Below are 22,211 nucleotides of genomic sequence, written 5' to 3'. Positions count from 1 at the left end.
CCTCTGGATAACCCCAGGTCAGTAAATCACTTGCCCCAGACACTAGTACTTCATTCCTCAACATGCCATGAAATTGGGTAAAAGCAGGACTTTACACCCTGCCTATTTGAAGCTGAAGCCTTACTTAAGTGCATAAAATTACAGATCTTGGGAAAACTCTGCAGGGCCATTACGTACCACAGGGTGTGCCTGAAGGTGATGTTACAGTTAAAACATCCCATGGTTGGGCTGAAGGGAGGGTAACACCTTTGATATGGCATTTGAGGTACACCAAAAGTTGGGCAAATGTTATGCTTCACTTGAATCTCCACAGAATACCAAACCAAGCTCCATCCTCTAGGGACCAGCCTCAGTTCCACACGTGTGACAGGCTGGGACCTTCCTGTGCAATGTAGTCTTTTTCAGACTCTTGTACCTGATAAAATGGTTTAATTGTAAAAGATATTAGTCACTAAACAGCTGAGAATAACTATTGCTATACAGTGGTTCCAGGTAATGCAACATTCCCAATTAAATTATATATATGCTGGAAGTTAACCACAAAGAGCACTTTAGGCTACTTCTCTGCTGTCCCTGACTGCCCTGCAGAGCCAAAATGGGTTCTGATGGATTTGCTCCTCTAGAGCATTTCCTTTGGCAGGCAGGGCAGAAAGGGAGAGGACCTCTGTGTGTGCATATGTGTATTTTCAGGCACATGAAGGACTTCAGTGCCTTTATTCAGGCTATTTTGTTAGAGGACTTCAGACGATGAGCTCTGAAATGGGCATGAAAATGCAAACAAATTCTTCTTCCCCTTGTGTCTTTCCAGTAGTGGCTGCTCAGGAGTCCCATGTTTGAGGTAGTAAAACATCACTTCCCGCTGAAGCCGGATTGCAGTGTATTACTGCTGCAGGCTCCCAAGTTATGCTGCATGGAAATGAAGTTCTAGGTAATCGCACAGGTTTCCCAAAAGGTGTTAAATATCAAATCCAGAGGCGAACTTTAGTAAAGCCTGCCGTCCTTCAGGCTTTAGCAGAACCACCAGCTCCAGCCAGTTGCAATCACATGTGAAATAAAATGGTGCAAGTAGCTATGTTGTTTATAAAGTCTCGTACCACATACTGAAATTGTGATGTTTGACGCAGGGATGCTGATAAAGGCTGGCAGGAAGGCAAAGGGACGAGGTAGGTGGGCACAGTGTTGGGCAGCTGTTCCTGCACAACTGCCTGCACCCAAGTCTGACCCACTGCAGGCAAGGGGAGTCAGGCAGCAAGGTGTCTCTGCTGTAAATTCAAGAAAAATGGTGCTTTGGGGTTTGCTTCATTTCAGAACAGAAGTTTGACACTAAACTGGATAAAGTGAACTTTTCCGTCTTTTACCCGTAGGCATCCCTGAAACTGCAGGGACAAGGCAAATGGAGGGAAAATGAGAAAATGCAGGGCACTCTGTAATAGAGTTTGTAGATCAGCAGTAAATGTGTGCAGCATGTTTCGAAGGGTTGCTTTCACGCATCAGAGGCAGGCTCCCATCCCTGGACTTTGCTGCCAGGCTGTAAGCTGAGAGCTCACGACTATTTTTCTGGTGGGTACCGAGCAGCCTTCCAGCAGGAGTAGCTGTGCTGGGGCTGTGCCTGGAGAGCTGTGAGACTCATGACCTTCAGCTCGGCTCTGGGGTTTGATCTCCTCTCTACTGTGGGAGAAGCTTTGTCTGGTTTATTTTGTTCAGTCAGCACAGAAATGTGCACATCTATTTTTTTTCCCAGCCTGAGACTATTCTCATCTTTAAGTCTTACTGAACAAATGAGATACTGTTCACTAGTTCTGACAGTCGTCTATTAAAAAAAAATATCTCCTTTCTCCCATGTATCAAAGAAAGTTAATTGAAGTAACAACTGGTTTAACACTATCTTGTTTTTTTTTTTTAAAAAAATAATAATTCTAATAAATGTTTAACATTTTAACAAAGTTCAGTACACGCTCCAGCAGTACTGCATCTGTGTTTCCTCTGCTCTTTTTTTTCAAGCTTGGCATACAAAGTACCATTTAAATACCATGGTGAAAAGGGCAAGCATTCGATTTAATGCCTTTGAAATTATTCTGGAATTAAATCCTGGGCAATATATCTCAGTCGAGCAGTGTTGCATGTAGCCACATGCAGCTAATGAGCCATCAAAGGCAATGCTTTAAATCCCCATGCATGCAGTACGCAGATCCTTTATTTTTGCTGTCATAACACAAATCACCAACCTTGATTCTAAATCAAACACAGGTAAAAGGAAGAAAGAAAGAAAAAGAAAGGGGGAGAAAAAAACCCCAAAAAACAAAAGGAGAAAGGAGGGAGTAACTTTGTGGCTAATTGGAAAGAAATTTGAAACAACGGTTGGGGTTTCTTTCAACACCATTAATCACCTCTGCTGGAACATCCTTCATAACCCAAGCCTTTCTCGTCCTTGCTGCTGTTTTCCCTTTTTAACATGGTACAGAAAGTGCATACTCTGTTGTTCTTGAAAGCAATTTCTCTCGTGCTGTGGTGGAAGGGCTTAGAGTACAGCCCATTACAGCTCCTTTGAGTTTTGGTGGGGCCGCGGGTTTTCTGCCTTCACCTGGTGCCCTGAAATTACCAGCACAGGCATGGCTGCAGCTGCTGGTGGGCTGCATGGGGGAGATGCTGGTTCATCTTCTACACTGTCCAGCACAACAAGCCTGAGACCCTGAGGATACAATTCAATCAAAATAAGCCGGAACGGGAGGGCACAAGATGATATTTGCGTGCAGTCGAGACATGGGCTCTGTCGCCATTTCTTTCCCCTACCCTGTTCCCACCCACACCCCACCCCACCCACCCCCCCCCGGCAAGGTAAACGTGTGCAACAGCTTTGGATCCATACTGTTTGCCTGCAGGCTGCTTAATGGCCAGTAAAATGAGTGATGGCCATTAGCCAGTTCCATAACCATAAGCATTCACCTTGCTAAAACCCTTGAGATACCTGGAAGGAGGAGGTTCTGCAGAGTGCCACCTGGGGCTCCTGCAGCCCTTGAGCAGAGGAGCAGCACTGGGAATGTATGGAGAACCACATGGGTGACCTTGGCCACCTTGATTTTCACAAGGACTATGGGGAGGTCAAAGTAGGTTATCCCCAATCTGTTTTCCATTTGGTTGAGCTGTTTGCCAGCACGACAGCTGAATGGGTGCTCTGCGTGTGTGTGTACAAGCATTTTAATTTTTAAAAGTGAAAGTTGTCACTACTCATAAGCAGGCTGGTAGCTGTGAAATGAGGAGCTGTACACTCCATGCACAGTTCCGAGTGCCTTTTCTTGACTCGTTTTGTATTTTGGAAAACATTCATGGGGTGGGTTTTTAATGACTCATGTCAGATATCCTTTAATTGCATGATGATGATGGAAGCTAGAAAATGAGCAGCTATGAGAAACACCCGTTGCGTTAGGTGAAAGGTGTGTGTTTGTACACCAAGAGGTAGTGCTTGCCTGAAACCTATGAAATGCCTGAGGTGGTTTAAAAAAGTGGGAGCGGGGAAAGGTTGTTATTGCCTCTACAGCTGCATCAATATGGCACAGAGGAATTAACCTCTCTAGAGATGTTAGGGAGGGGATCACCGAAACCCAGCCTTACCCATGGAGGTGTGTTCGGATACTGTGGCTTGGCATCCCCATGCTGCTCCCATCTACTGTGAAGCCACGTGCATGTGTAGATCGCGTACACGTGTGGAAATGTTCTTGTTTGCTGTGGTATTCTCAAGTGGTGTGTGAAGAAGCCTGAGCTGGAATTTGTAGCTATGATAATCCTTTAAAAAATAATTATTAATCTAGTAAGCAATAATGAAAAATGCTTAGGAGATTGGAGGAGAGATCTGTATGAGTCCTTCAGCCTGCTGTGTTAACCAGAGTATTCCCAAGCTCACAGTGTTTATCTTTGCAATGTAATTTTTGAGCAGAATAATGTTTGTGTGTTCTTATTTAAATGTTGTTATCAGTTCCACTGATGGAGTGGTTAAGACATAACGTTTACTGAGCTTTGAATTTCCTCTGGTTTTGGTCCTTAGGCAATATAACTCAGATTTTGTGAGACGTTTAACTTTCTGGCAAAAGTAGTACAGAAAATAAATCAAGCTTTGCTATTGTAATTAAAATAACATTTTCTACTTTAAAGTACTTTTGACTATATGTTTTCGTATATGTGTTTATACGGCATGCACAAGTCTTCAGATTAATTTTTTTTTCCTATAGTGGAAATTCTATTCATTTTTTTTTTAAAGAAAAAAGCATCAGTGGAGACTGGTCATCTTTATATTCCGCATACGTTAATGTGATGAATAGAGATATTTTCCCTGTACCATTGCAAATATTTATAAACTACACACCACTGCAATTTACTTGAAAATGTATTTTCTCTCACAGGGGTTTCCTCTGTTTGTCATGGCATTTATTTAACTGGGAAACACTGAAAAACAGGAACGTGTTAACAGAACAAGCTAGAAGGATACAAATCATTCTCTTTCTGCCCCTCTGTGGGAATAACATGAATATTTACGGATCTGGAAATATTTCAGGAGTCTTTAATAAGCGAGAGCCAAACCATTCTCTTTGTGCTGATGCCATTTCTTGCTTTGACCTGAACATCCATCAGCTAGGATCTGCAGCACCAAGGAGACTGAATCAAATCAGTCATCTGTACTTAAGCCAAACTGGTGGGTGTTTTTTCTATTAAAACTACAGTAGAGCAGGAGCAAAGGTGCAGAGTCCCACAAGGGTAATGTTGTTTGCAGCGCATGGCGAAAAGGACCCTTAAATGCAGTCATCCTGGGGAGCGGGAAGCATGTGGCTTCTTGCTTTCAGATGCCGCTGTGAAGTTGCATGGATCGAACACAAGAGCTGTTTGACCGGCTTGTCTCACACAGCTCCGGGGTTCCTCGTGTGGTATTTAGCAGTGCTTCCAGGCCTTTGCTGCCGCCGTCTTTTGCCAAACTGTTTTATGTGGAAGGTGGGTAGGACTTTATGAGAAGTGAAAGCACACTGATAAGACAAAAGAGGAGGTTCCAGTGAGCTCCTCTCGCTTATTGAAGCCAACTGATGGAGTGGGGAAAGGAGGAGGGTGAACACGATCCGGTGGGAAAGCAGAGAGCAGAAAAAGCACTTCAAAGCAAAGGCTGAGCAGGGGTCAGGAGCAGTGTCAGGTCCGAAGAGAAATGGAGAGGGGAAAACCTGAACTCCCTGCACCTTCCCTGACAAAGAGAGCAGTGTCGGGCACTAGAGGGAAGAGTGGAGGCTGGCTAAAGTGGACACGCTGCAGGGAAAAGGTCAGAGAAATCTGGGGAAAAGACAATTTATTATGATTAAATTAAAAAAAAAAAAAAAAGGCAAGCAGAGCATATCTTGTGAAAAACTGGTGAAAGCTCTCCTGTTCTTCTCTTTTTTTTTGAGTTTCCAGGAGCAAGGTAGGAGCAGAGCTCCTGCAAGTGAGTGGGAGTGTGTGTGTCTTGTAAGAGGAGATGCGAGGCTGGGTTTTAGCATAGCTCATTCTTCGTACAACTCTTTCATGTAAAGGTCATATCTGAGTCTTTTGTTGTTGTTGGCTTTAGGACTGAAGGCCCAGTTCTGGGGCAAAAGTCCCCCTTTCTGTAATACAGTACTGGTGTAAGTTAAAGCTGCAGGATAGATTCTCGATTCTTTGTTCACACACAGCCAAAACAAATCAATAAAACTTACTTAAAGACTCGCTTGGGATCATGGATCCTATAAAGCCTTCCAGAATGTTTAGTTTTACCAGTGTTTTGCCTGAGGATGTTGTGTGGGCATGCAGCAACTGCATCCTATAGCAGCAAATGGTCATACAAGAACTGGAAAGCAAAAATGGTCTCAAGCAAAGAATGTAGGGCAGGAGGAATGGATTACAGTTGCTTCAATTTGTGTAAAATCTATCTTTGGAGGGGAGGGGAAATAAGTGAAAGTATGACTATGACACAAGGAAATGGGCTGGCTGCACTGGGGTCACACCTAGACAACTGTCTGCTGTGCCCAGCTGCAAGGGCTGGTAGAAAGTGGAGCGTGGGACCACCTCAGTGGCCACACACACGGCTTCATGGGGAGAACGGCAAAGATTATCTTCAGAGGAAGGCTAACTATTTGATACCAAAGCAGAGAAGAGCTTACTACAGACTTGTGCTGAAGTGCTGGCTGTTTGCCTGGTTGCTGCCAAGCTACTTGGCAAGCTCCGGGGGAGTTTGGGTTTCTAGGGTCTGCTGGCTTAGTGCCTCGCAGCCATTCAGGCTGCTCCTGGCTCCGGTGTCGGCAGGTTTAGCATAGACATGTCCCAGCAGCTGCCTGGGTTGAGGGTACCCAGCTCCATGGTTTCCTTGTGGAGAAGCCAGCAGTCTGGCAACCTCCGCTGCACCCTCCTTGACAGCCTGGGAATGAGCCCGGGGACACCTGGCTCCTTCTCGGGTTACTGGAAAGGAAAGATGAGTGCCTGGCAGCTTGAGGGACCAAGAAATGGGAATCTCAGCTGTTGCCTAATTTGGAAAAAACTAATATTGTTTTGGTGGTTTGGTTGGGGTTTTTTTCTTCTTATTTTCTGCCTATAAAGAATGCTGTAATTTCTAATCTTTTCTCCAAAACAGAATTATGACAATTTTATTCCAAACTCCCCATGGACTGAATTTCAGTCGTTCTATACCTCAAGATTAATCAGGTTTGCTGTTGCATGTCCTTTCTCCAGACCACAGTCTCTGCTTTTCTGTGCTACTCCTTTGGTGTTCAGGGCTCAGTTGCCTTGGCCATACGTAAGCTGTGCAGTGGTTGCTTTGTCTCTTCTTCTACTGCTTAGAGAAAATTTCTTGCCACTGTTTGCCCCAAAGGCCTATTTAGATGCTGTTTTATCTTTGATTGTTTCTGTCCTTTTAATAATCCTGGGACATGGTGGAGCCCGTCTATACTTCTCTGTCACTTCTTCAAAGCTGCACACTCCTCTTCCTGCGTTGCCTACCTGTCCTGTTTTGGGACCTCTGCTCTCCTCAGGTCTGCTGTCTTACTGCCATCACTAAGGCTCTCCAAGTGCTCCCTCCACCATTGAAGCAACCCCAAAATACAGTAAGCTGTTATGGTTAAGAGAAAATTCTGAGACAGGGAGCAAATTGACACAGAGAACTTAAATGTCTCAGACCATAATTTGCAGTAACAATTACTGAAGGAAGAAGGGTCAGTATGGGAGACTGGCTTCCCCTCTCACTGATGATTTTTGAGCCAAAATCTCAAAGATGAGGTTATACTGTCCCCCAATGAAAAGGCTGTTCTATTCAGCAGGTGAAATTCATAAACATTTAAGAGCAGCTGTGCACCAATATATTGCAGTGCGTTGGTTAAGTAATCTTCAGTTACAGGAAAGGCAAAGGCAGGAAGGGTTCTTTTTCTTTTTTTAATTATTATGATTTTTAATGTGGAGTGCTAGATACCCACAGCAGGAAAACACGCTGTATGCTCAGAGCAAATGCACTGATCTTGGAGATCGCAAATGCCTGTAATAGTCATTCCATCATTTTTGTGCGGACAATAACCCTGTCCAAAATCTTCAGTTGTCCCCTTGCTGGCATGAGCATCCTGGTTCAGCTCAGCCCTCTCTGCCCTTGCTTGCTCGCAGGGGAAGCATTAGCATGCTCAAGAGACTCACCTGTGCCCTGGGTGATGTGCCTTGTTCTGGGATTGCCAGTCTGGTGTCTTCAGTAACTCAGAACAGTCTTAATCTGTGGCTTTGGGGAGCTGATGAGGTTTGCGTCTTACCAAGTGGCAGCTTGGGGATAAGAGGATGTTCTGGAGAGTCTCAGCTATATAAAAAATGGGAAGGGTTTGGTCCAAGAAGAATATCCCTCCACATATCCTTAGCAAATACAGCTATTAAATGTCCTGGGTTTCAGGGGCTCTGCGTTAGACCATTTGGGAATTTAAATTAGTGGGTCAGATTGGTATGTCACGAGTGCCCCTTCTCACACTTCAGTATTATTTTTAATCAAACTGTTAAACAATAATGCTTTTAAAAGAAACAAAAACCACTTCAGGAGAACATTGAGTCCTGAGGTACCCCAAACAATAACGCTGCTCCAAATTCCTGCTCTGTGTGTGGTGAGGAGACCAAGACAAGCATGAGACTTTCTATTATGAGACTGTAGCCACCACTGCTGATGAGAAATGGAGTAAGAAGGGTGGAAGGGAGTCTATAACAACACAGAGGAAATGCTTCTGTCTAAAACTGGCCCATATATAATCTGGGATGTCAGCAATGCTTTTACTGGGGTTTATTTTAATGGCTTTTAGTAGTTACTGCTGATTGGCAGTGGTGGGGCTCGCACCCTGCCTTGGAGGGGTGGCCCCGAGCGGGCAGTGACGTTGTGCACCTCCGCACCTTGCCACCAGCGCCCTGACCCGAGGGGACCGTGCCTGAGCCCCGGCAGTCGCTCACCCGTGCCCTTTCACTCTTTGCTTTCCCCGCTGAGCCTGGCAAAAAGACCTCCAATTACTTCCAATTGCAGTGACGGTTTTGTGCGAGGTCAGGCACCCGGCTGCTGCGGCACAGAACGAGCCGACCAGCTCATTAGGCCACCAATCTGTCAATGGTGGCTGCTCTCCATCACAGCTAACCTGGCTCACTCCTGCATGGCAATGTCTCGCTCTCCCCGCTACGGCTGCAAGCTGCACACGTGCGGAGGCTGTCCTCTGAGAGAGGGTCGGAGACCTCAGTGAGGGTTTGAAAACCCATGTGCTTCTTAATCCCCATATACATCTTCACTTTACAGGGATCACCTTTGTATAACATTGAGTGGTCCAAGGATGGATCCAGTCCTTGGGCAGGTCCAAGCCAGGTGGAATGCCTACGTGACTACAACACGAAGGAGCAATCTCTTTTTGATTGTGTTGTACCTTTACACGCGCCTCATGGATGCTGTAGTATGGCTTGTGTTTGTTCAAGTTAGAGGAAATCTGGTTTGGTGGATTGGCCAAGGGATGGATACATATGCAATCAAACAAGGAATGCAGCAAGTTGGAAGGGGAAGAGTAAAAATCTCTAGTACCTGCAATCCCTCTAACCAAAATTATGGCTAAATAGGTCTCAGAGGAGCTGGGAGCAGGAGTCAGAAAAGCCTGCATTACCACAGCTTCAAAAAATCTCCAGTTCTAGAAGTATTAGCATGTCCTACAGACAAGGCAGTACTCAGAACAGCACTCTGCTTTGCGCAGTGCACTTACACAGCTATGATTTTCATACTGTAGGATGATGGAAATCAGAGATGTCCAAAAATCAATAGGATTTATACATCTGATCTCAGAAAGGACAGGATTTTGCCCTCCTTAAGAGCAGACTGTACATTTCATTAATGGTTACTTAGGGACAATACGATTGCATACCCCATGCTTGCAGGAGAAGCTTTTACTTGTATGTCTTTTGTCGACTGAAAGTTGCAGAATGCAAATGCAGCTTTGGGGTACCTGGCTATGAGCTCTGTGTGTCTCAGCATGGAGGTGTTAATCCCATTTCGGATGGCCTCCAAGCAACTGTGTGTGTGCTTGCAGCAGCTCCCTAAGATGTAGTCAGAGACATTTCAGAAGGAGTCTTCCCTATTCTTCTAAGGCATTGGATAGCACGAATGTTTCTTACAGTAGTCTTGCTCTAAATACCCTTGAGCTCACTGGTTTGCAATTCAAAAGCAGGCTGTAATGAAACAACCCTAGAATATAGTAGCTTTTTCTCCTCTCTGCCAATAAACTCTTGAATTATTTCACACATTGAGTTTAATTAGATTTTCTTTTATTGTAACAAAAAAAGAGTTCAGCTAATGTGTTCATCTAAGCAAGATGTTGGTGTCACTTTTTGTCTGCTCTGTTATGCTGCATCCATCCATATTCTCCAGGAATGAGCTTCATAATGCAGTTTGGTTTGTGGCGTTGGTTGGGTTTTATGCCTTTCCTTCTATTCAGCAGTTTGGTGCCTGGGGCAGCAGAAGGCTTCCTGCGCACACGGGTCCGTGTGACACCCTGCCTGTTCCCTTCTTCCTTCTGCTCCCGCTTCTGTTTCTTGCTTTGTAATGGCTGTTAAAGGAAGGAAGGGGGAATGGTTGGTTAGGACACACTGGACCCTTGGTCCACATAGTTGCAGTTCATTTTCTCAATTTGCTGCATACTGCTGAAAGAATGTGAGCAATATTTATGTATAACCTACTACAATAGCAGCTGGAGGTCCAAAGCAAACACAAGGACCTTTGTGCTTGCCATCTAGCAGGCAGAAGTCCTACACTATGAAACACTGAAACGCACAAGATAGGCATCAAGTTAGGAACTGTCCCGTCACTGGGGGCTTCACGCTTCTCAGGCAGTTGTATTTTGGGATTGGGTGTCTCTCTCTAGAGCTGGAATAATAATTCCCTGTTGCGTTTAAATCCTTGTCACATGAGGAAAGTTTTATACTATTTTGGTGTTGCACAATAACAAAACCCCTCTCATTTTACTTTTTCTTTCTATAAACCCTTCTCTTTGAGGCTGTGTGTTTTCATGCATTCACTTTCTTCTTACGTCCCTCTTTTTTAAGTGCAGGCTCACAGCAAGTCCATCAACCCCAAACCAGCCATTATCCTTTTTTTCCCTCTTGAGGGGTTGTTTACATGTGTAGCAAGCTCATTAAAGACTGCTTGTTTAAAATCTGTGTGATTGCTCGCATTTACATAGCCAGATGGAAAAGTGGTTGCAATGCCTTCCAAAGCATGGTCAGAAACCTGTGCTTTACCTCCCTGATTTGTTGAGCAAAACCAAGCTTAGAGTGGTGTTCCCTCTTTGTTTGGAAAGGTTTTGCCTTTTACATTGGTCTAGGCTGTAGGACACTTTTTCTGAGTGTGGGTTAATGCACTGTAGGACTCAGGGCAGCCAGAAGCTCCAGGTGTCCGGAAAAGCTGTCCAAAGAATGGACTCCTGAGTTTTCCTCTACAGAAAGCTCCTTAATGCTCAGCGGAGACCCAGATGACTAATTTATACTGCAGAACTTCAGTCCACATAAGCACAGAGCGAAAGATTGTAACTTAAGGGTAAATTTCAGTCTTTGCAAGACTGCCCCAAGCAGGCTGAGACAGGAGATCATAATGAAAGGACAGCTCTAATTGGTGTTAGTCAGCCCCTACTGCACACTCTGCATCTTCAGCTGCCAAAAACTCAGGAAGCCGAGCATGTTCCCATCCCAAGGAACTGAATTGTAATGTAAAAAAATCACTATCTGCAAGACAGAAATTTCTCACCTCCTATATTAATCATTTTCTGTGTCATAATTTAAGGCCTTTACATCTCAAAGCTGTATTTGGGTGACTATAATGAAATAGTAGCAATGACTGAAGACTTTATAGTTCATTTGGTAATTTGGAGATGTGTTGTTAGCTTAACGAAACCTGATAAAGCACAAAAAGTAAAGCATCGTCTTCCATTCCTGAAGATGTAGATTTTGGGTTTAGAAAAAGAAAAACTGAGTCCTGGAATGCAAGTATTTTATCCAAACTTATATCTTGAAATTTATATATTGAATATGATGCTACAGAAACGCGAAAGAATTACATCCTTATATCTGATTTTTGGTTACAAGGGCAAGGAAACATAGTAGAAGCTTTTCCCTATTTTTATCATCACCAGCTGTGAAGCACCAGTAGTGGCAAGAGGTGACTGCAAGCAACGGAGCATTTTCAGATATGGGGAGAGTGGTCCTTTGCTGTCCTCTGTGAGAGAGGGACCTTCTTGCCCTGAGAGTTGGACAAAGCCTAGAAATAGTGAATATTTGACTTGTACCTTTCTGGAGACTGCTGATGACAAGTAGGCATCAGGGTTCCTATTCCAAGCACAGGCTCCTTCGAGACTCCATGGGTGAACATGAGCCACACTTGGCGATTTCACCTGTAAAACGGCTCAGCTGAAGAGCAGATTCTTGGCTCTGTTTTCTGCTAGCCTATGGGCTACAGTTCACTTGAGGTAAAGAACATCTGTCATTGTTCCCTGCCAGCAGAGCGCTGCTTCTGGGAAAACGGGGTACACCTGGTGACCAGGAGAGCTTTGATGGATCTTTTCCATCAGTTGGAGAGTACAGGAAGAGCTGCATTTTCCAAGTCTAGTGCAGAAAGTGTATGGAAAACATTTGAAAAGGGCTAGCTGGCACTTAATGTTAGTAAACTTTATTTTAAAGCCATCAATAAGGCCTCCAATTTCGCTTTAGTTACAGATGTCAGGAGGACAGAAGCAAATGTCAACAGGCTCTTAGAATAATGCAGTAAAGCCTTAGGTATGCTCTGTTACAATAAGATGGATTTTTTTCTTTGTGGAAGTCTTGCACAAACTGGAAAGTAAGCAATTAAATATGACGTGATACTCCCATTAAAAAAAAAAAAAAAAAGAGCATCTACAACAGACCCAACCAAACCAATGAAATTTCTAAATTGTCAGAGATTTTTCAATCAAATCTGTATAATTTCAAATGGAGTGTGTATTCCTTTTCCGTGCTTTGAGTCATATTTTTTTTTGTATCACAGGCATCTCACTTTCGCTACGAGAACCAGTATTATGCAGACCTCGTACAAACGAAGAGCTTCGCTGTGAGAGGTGTCAGCTCTTGGAAATAGTTCCTTGCTCTCCGGCTGAATGCAGTCACTTGGGTTTTCAGCGGTCAAGTTCAGCCTTTTGTGAGCACTCCTCCTTTCCGTACTGATGTCAATAAAAATTGCAGAAGAATATTTAAGAGTGCAATTGGTCCTGATAAGTAGAGCAATTTGCCCTTTGTAGGTATCGCTAACATATGGGGGAAGTGAAATGTTTTTCTCTTCTCTGCATTGCTGTTGCTGAGACTGTGTGTTTATTTTTTTGGATAAAACCATAGCAAGAGAACGTTTAGCACAAAATTAGGTGTGTTCTTGTAACCAAAAACATACATGGTAGGCTCCAAGAAGTTGTCGATGTACTTGGCTGGGAGCAGAGTTTCAGGGTATGCCCCATGTTAAACAAGTAATTTACTTTGCACGAAGGCAGGATGTAGAAATTGAAATTTTCAAGGTCTTTCTGAGCTTTTGTATCTGTTTGTCTCTGGCAGATACGGTAATACGGAATGTGCTTTTGGAGATCTTGCAAGTTGTAACAATATTTACTTTTTAGGGTTTTGTAGAAGAATATTATATTGGTGCCTGACAATGGGTATGGGAATACTTATTCCTTGTATAGTGATATTATAAAAAATGGCACTTTCAGGAGGTTATGAAAATTACTTCCTACCGTGTTGTTCCATGGCTCCTGTTTCATTTCAGATTGCACATAGGAAGAACACGCCACCATGGTTACCCAATGGTGCCGGAAGAGCACTATCCTCTTTCACCTTTCGCTGCATTGTTAATGGTAAAGTATGAATCATAGTTATCGCTTGGTACATTTTCATAATGATGTATGGTGATTCGGATGTGCGTATCTGTAATTAATGAGAGGGAGTTGCATGGCTAATTCCCTGTGCACTGCTGACATCCTGTCTGCAGCTTTGTCCCTGATCTTTTACTTACGTGTCCCAAACAGCCGGTTATTGCATTACATCCTTGTATTATATAAATAAAGCCTTGACCTTTGTCCTTTGCAGTATTGGTTCAGAGTGGTTTTAATTCAATTTAGAAAAGAAGCCTGGGTGTTAAAAACATTTGAATCTCCTTATGCACCTTAAATGTTGATGGGACTATTTCTGCTCAAGAGAAAGCACTAAGGCTCACAAATTGCCTTCCAGCTTTTTGTCATTGACAAATGAGTGCATGTTTCTTCAGATTGAAACTATGCAGGAAGCCCTTTCTGGGCAGGGAGTACGCATACTCCTCTGCATTGCAAGGCAGCATGGGTCTACAGAAATTATTAGCAGTGCAGTGTCTTATTATTTCATCAAACTGTTCTGAAAAAACAACCCTCCTCAAGCAAGTTCCTTCCCTTGTTGTGGGAAAATCTCCAGTAATTGTTTTCTTCCCCTCCCCCCCACCCCCATCACCATGTTTTACAGCTTACTTCAGGCTTGTGTCCATGAATTCCTCCTGAGAAATCCGGGCTGGCCCTACAAACATTGCAGTCCATTAAGACAGACAAGCTCACAGTTATATTGGTGTCAGAAGCTCAGGTCCTCTCCAGGAAGAGTCTGAGCTCTTTTCTCCATTGTCATCCACGTGGTTGTGTCATTTTTTTCCCCAAGTGTGTGTTAGAAGTAGAGATAATCAGAATGCTTATGTCTCTGGGCATCTAAACCATATTACTGCTGAGTTTCAGTTCCCCACTGATATAAAATGGGGATAAAGGCGCTTAATTATATTCTGTGGATATTGTGGGATAAATTCATTAAAAATTTGGAGTATTAGAGCTAGACACAATCTGGCCTATATTAAAATAATTGTGATTGTAGTGCCGTTAGTACCTCTGTGCAAATCCTAGCAAAAGCAATTTTTTTATAATGATGGAGACACAGATCCTCTAATTATCCAGGACAACTCAAATTAGCACCACAAATAACTGCTAAAAGTTGAGACTGCATGATGTGAAACATAATTGATTCTGAATACATTAGGGCAACTGCTGTTAAGTGATGTACAATGTTATTTTCTCCTGTTGGATGTTTAATAATGTTTTGAAGAAAGAGCAAGGTGATTTATAACATTGCTAGAGATTTTTGGGAGTAGAAACTTGAGAGAAACAAGGAAGGGAAAACAAACTTGTAACTTGCTTGAATTTTTCACCCATTGCCACTTCCACCTTGTTTTGTTTAATTAGAAATGGCTTTCTATCAATTTTGTAGTATTTGCAGATTTTGAACTGGGTGCGGCTACAAAGCCAGAATTAAGAAATTATTTTTTTATTCACCAGATTGGTCCCATTAGTAGAAGAAAAGGATTGCTAGCAAACCTCCATAGGTTTCCTTTGGGAGAAGTAAAATAAGCCTTGACCACTGATAAGCTGACAACTCCATTTAGTTTCCCTCCTGCCCCGTCACTGCCCCTTACTTCTTGTACAATTATGTGTAAGCAGTGATTGCATGAACCTGCCTGGATTCCATGTAAATGATACGTCTGGCATACAGGAGTTTTTGTGAATCATTAAAAGCAATGCATTCTTCCATGCTTGGCAGAAGAAGGATACAGAGAGCTTTTGTGTTTCAGTTGCATCAAATTGAATATTTCTTTAATCACCCTGGAGAAGAATGCACTTGATTGCATTCTGTGAGTTCTGCTGTTATTGTTCTTGGGTAGACCTGGTGGGTAACAGATGACCTGCCTCCACATCACTGCTACCGTGGCCACCCCCTTGAATCCACCAGCTCTTCTCCCTTGGGCAAGACCTGCTCCACTGGAGTAGTAATTGTGCAATAGTCAAAAGGAAAGAATGTGAGGGAATAGCCATTAATAACAAAGTTGGCAACCCTCTGTGAGAAGAGCTATTTTCACATGAAAATCTTCTCCAAGGAAGTAATGAAGCCTTGCTTCATTTGACGTCTTATCAGGTAATTGCACAGAAGGTAATTTCCAGGTAAGGATTTTTTTTTTCTTGAATATAGGGCAAATATCTGCTCTTTAAAAACAGATAAGAGGCACACTGCCCAAACTGTCAAAGAATTAGCACCAGGAGCAGAAGTTTAACGTTGGTTGGCTTTTTTCCTCTAATAAAATGGTGCTAAAAAGATGATAACTCCTATATGAAAGATTATAAATCCTCTAGAAGAGAAGAGAGAAACTGATGAAAGCTTGGCACTGTTTTTCTTATGGCTGCACGGTGATGCATTTTATTTTGAAGACTATTAAACAAAGATGAACCTTTCCCTACCCTTTTGCATTTACAGAAAATAGTAAATGTAAAGCCATAACTAAAAAAGATAGTAGATCAGTTTAGAAGTTTTCCTGGGAAGTGTTATGAAAAATATTAAGAAAAAAAAAAAGGTATTTCTTTATTTTAGTATGCTCAGTTTTCACTCATAAGCTCCAAGTTTAAAGTAGTAACTTAAAATAATCTAGACTTGATCTTCAGTGAGAAACAGTGAAAGGAGTCCTGTTCTGCTGGTGTTTTAAATTGACATAGTCAGCCTGAGTACTAGAAAGCTAAGAGGAATTGCAATCCTTGGCCTCGGTTTATGAGCTAATTGCCGGTTTGATAAATGTGACTTGTTCAGTGGAGGGCTCATTCTGAAACTGTTTTCTGGCAGTGGTAAAAAAGGAGTTAAACTGCTGCTTGGTGCCTCCCTTCTGAAGGAGTCATGGGGCATCGGCATCAAGCCTTTCCCTGGTGCTTTGGCGCAGCACAGAAGGGGTAAGCCCCTCGCAGCAGGCAGAGGTAACACTGTTAGGCAGGAGCAAGAAGTGCTCATCCTGGGTTTGGACCAGCGACTAGAAAGCAATGCATGACATCCTGAACCAACAGGATGAACACATCCCATCCCTACTGAGCTCGATGAGCATGGGGGGCAGAGTTTTGCCCATCCTGGTTTTCATTGACTCCGTCACTTAGAGGCTTTATTTTTTACATGGTCAGCAAAACTCTGTGCACAAAAACAGGTGCAACTGTTTGCTTTCCCATCTCCATCTGGGTGTGAGGCAGTGCAGGGTGGGAGCTGTGCAGCCGTGTTTTATACGCCGAGGCAGCTTAACTCGGGCTCAGTGACGTAAATAAAAGGGGACTTCCCAGCTGCAAGCAGTTCACATCTGGTGGGACCCAAGCGAGCACATGGCTGCCTTTGCCCATATGTGTAGACATACCAAATGTAAACATGAATCCGGTTAAATTTCACACATTTGTTACAGTTTCCCCTGCCGCCATGGAGGCCTCCCACAGCTGCCCTCCTCCTTGATCTTGCTGGGAAAGCCTGGATTTATGACAACATAGACTGTTCCTTGGCCTCATGCTGGGGTGCCAGTAGTGGGGCAGGAGCTTCATCGCACTGTCAGAGAGGCAAGCCAGGCTGGGAGGTGGTTCAGTCCCACCAACCCAGGTCGTCATAATTTACCAACCACGGCCATAGAGAACAGGGAGCAAGACTGATAGAAGGGGAAGGCTCTTTTAAAGAAACACCCAGGAGGTCATAAAATGTCTCTTAAGCTGGGAGGAGGGTCTTGCTTGTAAATCAGGGCTTTCCTGCTCACAGTGTCTCCTGGCATGGCTTTCAAGGTGACCACATCCCTCAGAGTAGCCAGGATGGGAAGTGATTTGTCTCCCTGCTTTGCTTGCTCCTTTAACCAGAACCAAGGAAGAGGAAAATATCAACGATTCTGCATACATGTACTAAGCGCATGATTACTTATATTCTGTTTCCTGTGAGTATTTGGAGTGCATTTAAAGCAGCAGCACAGTGCGCTGCTAGAGTAGCATGCGGGTGACCAAGTGTCAGGAAACCAAGGTGGGGAAAAGCTACCTCGCTTTGTACTTGTACCTGCGACTCCCGCCGAGGCTTTGGTGCCCCGCTCTGTGCCGGGGTGGGGGGCCTGGGACCGGGCTCCCCTTCCTGTGCGCGGGCGGGCTGGGACAATGGCCTTGACCTGGCTGGTGAATCAGTGGTTGGACTCGCCCTGCAATCAGCTGCGTGGTGCTCAGGAAACGAGCCACCTGCCCTGCTTCCTCTCATTTAATGGATTTATTTTTAAGTGGAAAAAGGCTGTGAGCTTTGTTCCTTTTTCTCAGGGACTTCATGTCCTTTAGAGATCCCTGAAGGCTGTGGTGCAGTACAGGCCGCCCCAGGGACCCTCCTTTGGGGACCACATCCCGGTGTCTTCGCTCAGCACCAGGCAGTGAAGCCGAGGCTATTCACGAGGTACGCACAGATCAAGATCCTGGGCAGCACGGCAGAGACTCCTGATGTTATCTGAGCCTCTTTCTAGCGTGTTCCCAAGGAGAGCAGTGGAAAATGTTTCTGAGCAAAACAAAAGAGATCCTGGCCCTGCTGAGCCCATGTTGTCCACACTTGCATCCCGTAGTCCTGGTGAGCAGTGAGGCTCTTGGGCTGGGATTCAGTTAGTTTGATCTGGACTTTTGCTGACATCTACAGCTTTATATACTGTAAACCTGTCTCATTATCCGTTTGTGACCATGCACTCTGATATTTCTTCTACTCTACATTTTGTGTATGAAAATTGCAAATCCAAGGTCCATCCTCCATGGGGTTACTTCTCTCATGAGTAGATTTTGAGATGCTTCCAGACTGTGAACCAGCACAGACTAGTACATCCCAGATCCTGCACATCTGATTTCCAAGAGCCTTCCTTTCCTTTGTAAATCAGCTCTGAAAATCAAGGGGGGCTAAATGTCATAGATGTTTCTTTTTATATTTTGAAGAAATGCGTTGTGCTTGCGTTCTTGCATTGAGCTATTACTATGTCTCCAGCCCATACATAGTTGCTCTGTGTGAAGAAAGCTGATCTAAGTCCTGACTGGGTCCTGTGCTGTACCCAAGTGAGATGTTCCTATGAGGTGACACTGCTTCTGGGACTTGAAGTGGTTTGTCTCTGTGGCACAGCAACCCACTGTGTAGATGTGCTGGTTTCCTCACATGTCTGGCTTGAGGATCTCCAGCACATCTCTGCATTACATGGTGTAGGCATGCCTGTATTTGCAAAACATCGCTAGTAATTAATGATTAAGTAGAAAACAAAAGAATGCATATAAGTTCCTTTCTTAGAACAATCCAAGGTCTACCCATGCTTACAAACCCCTCCTTTTATTCTACTCATCTCTATATATGTATTAATTCACTTTAGCACCAATTAATCCATATGTTTCTACCTACCCACCCATTTTCTTTTTTTCAAGTTACAAGTTAGAATACCTTCTGGGAGGTGGTTCTTTATGTCTTACTGAACTTTTGCCAAACCAGTGGTCCTCAGAAAGGATTGTTAAGTGTCAACAAAAATTAGTTTTAGTCAGAGAGGATACATGGTGGTGTGCTGTTTATCAGAACAAAACCTGTCTCTATGGAGTTAGGTAGGATTTTAAGTAAGTTAAAGGATTTTAAATAAGTTAATGTAAAGCTCCAGTTAAAGGATGTGCATGTTATATCTCTTTCTGTGGGCTGTGGGGAAGAGGACGGAAAGGGGACTATTTCAGAGCCATTTTTCCCACTGGGTTCTGCTGGGAAAGGTACACACCACTTCACCCTTTGCAAAGGTGTCTGTGTATAGGTAACTGGAGAGAATGGTCTTACCTGTACGTCCCTTGTTTTTGCGTGGTTATTGCTGTTTGCAGAGCTCTGCAGATGCAGAAGTAAAGACAGACTGGAATGGAACTAAAATCCCAAGTCTTACCACTTCTGTGATGCTTCATCCAGCTTCACCAGCTGCTGTGACTGAAATCTTGGTGGGGTTTTTGTCATTTAATTCCTTACATAAGGCCTGCAGTTTTTAGCCAGTGCACAAGCCAGAGATCTGCAGACACCTATCTAAACTCAACAGAACTTGTTCTGTACTTACCATCTCTCCTCTCAGTCTCCTTACCCTATTTTTAAATATCCTCACAAATCCTTCCTTCAGGCTTTGTTCAGGAAGTAACTAACCATATTAACGCAAACCATGTAAACCAAGCATCGTTACACAAGGCCAGTGTATGATACTCTTCATTGATACCACTAACTATGATAGTATCGTTCTCCTTTTTTGAATACTTTTTTTTTACTGTACCTTTCCTTTCTGATGTTTGTCTTTTCCCAGTTGACAAATGTGGGGTTTTATTCTGTTTCTTACAAAACATGAACCAGCTTGGCTTTTCTCATTAACTTCCCTGTTATTATAAGGACTGCCATCGGTAACAGCCGTCACGTTAGCGGCATGGTGCTGGGAGCCATGTACGTTAGCTAACCCAGGTCCCCTCTTACAGCTAGATGGCAGGATGGAAAAATATTGCAAGTTCATGCTTTCAAGGCAGGGGTGTTTTTTTCTTCAACCATTTTGTAGGATTGCAATTAAAAAAAATGAAATTCTTAAGTGTCTGGAATCCAGAGAAGGCTGAACTCTGGCTCCTTTTGCTCCAGGGAAGCCAAGCAGCTGTGAAACCGTGGAGGACTGGAACCATTTCTTTCTTGTTGGTAAGATTGGCTAGAGTCAAATCCAAAAGGGGAGAGTCTTTTACGCAGTCGTGCAATTTATGACTCCATTGCAGATTCTCCTGAAGAAAACGATACGTTGCTGTAATGGTAACCAGAAAAATACCTTGAGGTTTTAAAATGGGATGAGCAGTTCATGCTAGTTAGAGTAATGAATGATACAAACTGCACTGAAAAACAATGCAAACACATTGTTTCAACTAGCACAGCAAAAAAATTAGATATAAATTAAAAGTAACTGCAGTCTTGTGGTCATTGTTGGTTATTTACAAGCCTCTAGAAATATTTTGTCTGCCTTTCTCATCAGAAACTAGTCAGTTACAATAAATAAGTCTGAAGATGGAGAACATCAAATAGTGAATCATTATGGCATCATTATGTAGGAAGTGGTAATGAGGGGAAGGCCAAAAGGAAGCTCACAGGCTTTTCAGCTTCAGAAAATCTATTTTTAAATTAAATTGAAATAAAAGCCTTAAATAAGTTTAATGTAATTATGTGGGAAAGGTAGTCGCACAATGAAGAGGTATTTGCAGCCTGAAATTCAACTTCATGCTATTCAGAATATTTCTAAACAGGAAAGAAATAATTGCCATGTCATTGAACTAGTCATGGAACTGTGTAGGTGAATCTTCCATGAGAGAAAGAGAAAGGTAGCCTGGAAATGTTCTGATTCAGAAGTTTCTAGAAGTCAGGGAAAAGGGAAGATGTTTCATTTAGATATTGTTTGGTAGCAGCAATGTACGTGCATTCCTTATTAATTCTCACTTTAATTGCATAATATATATGCTTAATATTTTATTTATGCATCTATAATATAACATGAAAACATATTGATATGTAAAAACTGCATCACAAGAAAGTATTTTGGGAGCAGCATGGCTGAGTTTGGGGTTTTGTGGGTTGTGAGGTTTTTGTTTTCCAATTCTGATATGGAATTAATTTATTTTTTTTCTTCTGAATCAGCACAAGAGCACATTTCAAGATGCTTAATGGGTTTCTTTTCAGGATGAGAATTCAAACTTTGTTAAAAAAGCATTACATTTGTTGCAAATCAAATCAGATATTCAAAATGTTTTCAGCTCCCCTGAACATCAAAAGGAGTGATCAGCAAGTTCCAGGCTCGGTCCTGATTTGACAATTTTAAGGTAGTGGTTTTTGACATTGCCTAGACAAACCTTGCAAGGTCTGCAGAGCATTGCTCCAAAGGGATAGACATCCAGCAGACACAGATAAAATGAGCCACTGGTCGTCAGGAAAGGAGCTGTTGATGTCCTGTTCGGCTTGGGCTCTATAGAAGATGAAATTGGGAAACTGATGCCTACACTTGCCAGAAACTGCAGTCTGATCACGACAGTCAGGACTGATGGCTTTGATGGCTGATAGCTTCACACAGTCCTCTCCTGTGGCTGTGCTGTGATTAGTTAGAGCAATGGGCCATCATAGCTGGGAAAGTTTTTGCCATTCAAAAGAAAAATAAAAAAATTGTCTGGTCTGCTTTTTAATTCAAGTATTTCTTCTTTTTAATAAATAGTATCAAAGCAGGGCAAATTGGGTGGAAAAGACACTGTTTGAAATGCCTCAGGTTTGCTCATACTGGTGACTCTTGAGGAAACCTGTGTATCCTGTGCTTAGTATTGATAAGTCCTAAGAGTGTGATTATCTTTGAGCATCTGAGTACCAACCTGAAGAATGAGACTTGGGAACCTGATCTCTTTTCCCAATCTTAAATGTGCTGTAAGGCAACGAATGACTAAATTTTCATTTTGTGAAGTATAAGAATAAGGCAGTCGTTGTTCAGGAGATGTCACTCTTGATTTGGCTAATGACAGCGATGAGAACTCAAATTTTTGGGTAAATGGAGTACCAGTTCACCAGGCCTACATGAAAAATGTATAGGTAATAATAACAACTGGCAATGGGAGATGACATGCCACTGGTCACAAAAGGACAAGCTATAGCAAATTGAGTCATAAAAAGGTAAACCTTGGTGTCACTTCAAAAGAAATTATCAAAATCCATTTCAGAATATGCAGCTTGGGTTCAGAGCAAAACTTACCATTTCTAATAAGGATGTGAAAATTTTAACATCGAGAAGTACTTTTTGTATGGGACTCACACCACTTAAT

The sequence above is a fragment of the Falco punctatus genome (genome assembly GCF_963210335.1).
Source record: "Falco punctatus genome assembly, chromosome: 4".
In the NCBI taxonomy this organism is placed as follows: Eukaryota; Metazoa; Chordata; class Aves; order Falconiformes; family Falconidae; genus Falco; species Falco punctatus.
This window is presented reverse-complemented; position numbering follows the sequence as displayed.